Source organism: Rutidosis leptorrhynchoides, chromosome 3 (assembly GCF_046630445.1).
Source record: "Rutidosis leptorrhynchoides isolate AG116_Rl617_1_P2 chromosome 3, CSIRO_AGI_Rlap_v1, whole genome shotgun sequence".
Taxonomy (NCBI): domain Eukaryota; kingdom Viridiplantae; phylum Streptophyta; class Magnoliopsida; order Asterales; family Asteraceae; genus Rutidosis; species Rutidosis leptorrhynchoides.
Window position 1 is genome coordinate 470,912,864 of NC_092335.1, and position 3,746 is coordinate 470,916,609.

At 36.1% G+C, this 3,746-nt stretch overlaps 1 pseudogene; it reads left to right on the plus strand.

Moving 5' to 3' along the window:
• Positions 1-1,000: 1,000 nt before the first annotated feature.
• LOC139898110 (L-type lectin-domain containing receptor kinase IX.1-like) lies at positions 1,001-3,064 on the plus strand (annotated as a pseudogene).
• The last annotated feature ends 682 nt before the right edge of the window (positions 3,065-3,746 follow it).

Here is a 3,746-nt window from a genome sequence, read left to right on the forward strand (position 1 = left end):
ATTGTCCTGTTACACTTTTCAAAATCAATTTATTAAGTTTTGACTTTAAATATTTGTTGGTGTACGCTATATAATATTTGATGAAATTTATATCAATAGATTCATTTTTGAATGTGTTTTCATTTGGTATAACTTTCATTCGATATTATAGAACGCAAAGAAAGCAATGTAAAGTCAAAGTTAAAGAAAAAAGACTCAAAAAGTCAAAACAGGACAATTATTCTGGGACGGAGGGAGTAGTATTTAAGTATTAATTTTTAAGTAGATAATTATTTATAACGGATATAACTTTAACACTGAAAATTATTTTGGGTATGAATGTAATTTTAATAACGTCATTAAATCAAAAAGTTGACATTTTTAAAAAAAAGGAAAATCAAGAAGTTAAGATTTTCACTTGTTTATCATCGGCAACACAAAGTAGACGAACTTGGTATGTAGATGCAGAGACACAGCCTAGACGAGCTATCAGCTATGGTTACTGGTTTAGTATTCATGCTAATTGTAAAGATAAACCAATTACAATATAATACTGTATAATGTTTGCAATTTTTTATATATAAACTTTAAATTACAGTTTATATAATACTCGTATGCCTTTTTTGGAACGGCGATTATATAATACTCTATGTTTTAGTTTATTTAATACCGTGGTTCCAGTAAGTAATCATTAATGTGTAGTTTTGTACTCATATTAATTATAAATCATTGTCATTATCATTCTCATTATATTAGTTATTAATTATTAATTATAATTATACAGTATAAAATTACAAAATGGTAGTTAGGTCGTGGTTGACTATACAGAACGTTGAGTAATACAAAGAATCTGATCGAGACGGCTTATTTTCAACAATCATAAAACTTTTATTTTATCCAATAACAAGATTATGACTGCTTCAACCCACCAAAAAAGTTACAAATCCTGTTAATTTTAAGCCATGTTTATTTTAAAAAACACATACATTACCTGCAAATTTGTAGCAATTCTCCAATAATCATGACATGCTCAATGATCTATATGATCACTTTCATTATTATTTTTTCAATCCCATTTGCAGCTTCAGTTTCATTCAATCTTGAAACTATCGGTGCACGTAATCAGAACGTAGAAATACGTACGCAAGGTGACGGTGCTTATATTTCGGACAAAGGGATCCAAGTGACCCCAGATGGTTTTATGTCCGAAGGACGAGCGATTTACACGAGCCCGTTACATCTTTGGGACAACACTTCAAAAGAGCTAGCAAGTTTTTCGACCAATTTCACCTTTGTGATTGATTCAAACGGGGCCGCATTATACGCTGATGGCTTCACGTTCTTTTTAGCTGAGAATAACTCTGTTATCGCTGCTGGTGGGGCTATTGGGCTCCCGGTCAACATCACGACCTATAAGGTGGTGAACCGGTTTGTAGCGGTTGAGTTTGATACTTTTTGGAACGGTTGGGATCCGTTTGTTTCGGGCAATATTTCAATGGGTGATCATGTGGGTATTAGTATTAGCTCACTTACTTCGGTTAGATCCCGAAAATGGTTAAGTAATGTGACCGGAGCAGGAGAGTGTCAAGCTTGGATTACTTATGATTCTGTTTCGAAAAATCTTAGTGTTTCGTTTACTGGTTATCAGAATAATACGGTCGTACGTCAAGATGGAATCTTTTACACGGTTGATCTACGGAAAGAGTTACCCGAATGGGTAATTTTTGGGTTCACAGCATCCACCGGAGAATTGCCTGAGAGACATACCGTAAAATCTTGGAGTTTTAATAGTTCGAATTTACAGGTTGATGCAAACAAAGGGATGCCACCGGGTCCCGGACCCGGACAGAACCTGGGCCCGGATCCGGTCAATGGGAAAAGTAACAACAATATGGGATTAATAATTGGAATATCGATAACGATTGTATTTATATTTGTCCTTGCATTTGTTTTTTGGAGGATAAAGAAGAAGAATAAGGGTAAGGAAGACGAAATAGAGGATATTTCATTTGATGTTGAGATGAACAATCAGTTCGAGATGGGCACAGGGCCTAAAAGATTCTCGTATAATGAGTTAGCCCGCTCGACTGGTGACTTTGCGGAGAGTGACAAGCTTGGAGAGGGAGGTTTTGGTGGGGTTTATAAAGGTTTTTTGAGAGAATCGAGCACGTATGTAGCGGTGAAAAGGGTGTCAAAGAGTTCGAAACAAGGGATCAAGGAGTATGCATCGGAGGTCAAGATTATTAGCCGATTGAGGCATAGAAATCTTGTCCAACTAATGGGTTGGTGTCACCAGAAAGGCGAACTTCTACTTGTATACGAATATATGGAAAACGGAAGCTTAGATTCACATCTTTTCAAGGAAAAAAGCTTGTTGAAGTGGGAAACAAGGTACAAAATTGCTCATGGTCTAGCTTCTGCTTTGTTATATCTACATGAAGAATGGGAGCAATGTGTTTTGCATAGAGATATCAAATCGAGTAATGTGATGTTGGATTTAAATTTCAATGCTAAGCTTGGTGATTTTGGATTGGCTAAGATGGTTGACCACGAGAAAGGCTCGCAGACAACTATGTTGGCCGGGACCTTAGGCTACATGGCTCCCGAATGTGTAGTGACCGGTAAGGCAAGTAAAGAATCGGACGTTTATAGCTTTGGAGTTGTTGCACTTGAAATAGCTTGTGGTCGAAAGCCCATCGAGTACAAGGCACCGGAAAAGCAAATACGGTTACTAGAATGGGTTTGGGATCTTTATGGGACCGGGGCTCTTTTGGAAGCAGTCGATCCACGTATAGGGTTAGAATTTGAAGAAGAAGAAATAAAGCGTTTAATGATTGTTGGGTTATGGTGTGTGCACCCTGACTCAGAATTTCGACCATCAATGAGACAAGCGATTCAAGTACTCAAATTTGAAGCTTCCCTGCCTATACTCCCATCAAAGATGCCAGTGGCATCTTATTTAACGTCTCCCATGGCTTCACTATTTGGTGTTCGTTCGATCTCCGAAAATCAATCATCAAGTACTGTTTCCTCAAAGCAAACAACATAGTCTACGAATTCTGCATCAGCTTCACTATTGCACTAACTGTCAAGACTCCTAGTCTTTCATTTTTTGGTCATACATGTAATAAACATTCTTGTACTATAGAACTATAGAATTATAGATTGTAACATAGAGGTAACAACCTCAATTAAAATGCGATAAATGCATCAAAAAGTGATAAACTCTGTTTGAAGCTTTAACATACAATAAAGAAGGGGAGGCCTTCAAAGCTCATGCCCAAACCTAAATATGGTGAGGCACACAAAAAACAAAACTTGTAAATTGGGCCTCTTTTTTCCAGACATTATGATTTATGATTTGAAATTGTTGATCATTAGCTTTCCTTTCTAAGAATTATTTACTACTGCTCTAAAATATTTAAGATAATTAAATTAATTTTGAGCCCACGTTGTAAGTTCTTAATTTGATCGCTAACTTGATATATTTAGACCATTATTAGTTATTAGTTGTGATGGATTTTTGTAGGGTACGGTGTTGACGTGACCAATGTAATGAAAAAAGGGAGATAGTGGGAGGGGTGATGTGTAGGTCTCACATATTTAAAGTGATGGTGTTCTACATGACCCATTTTCAATTGCCCTTCAGTTATAGTCTTATAGATATTTAAGCTGAGCAAAGTACGTATCAATAGAATTTAGTATGATGGTGTTCTACATGACCCATTTGATCACATGATTTATGAATTGAAATTGTTGATCATTAG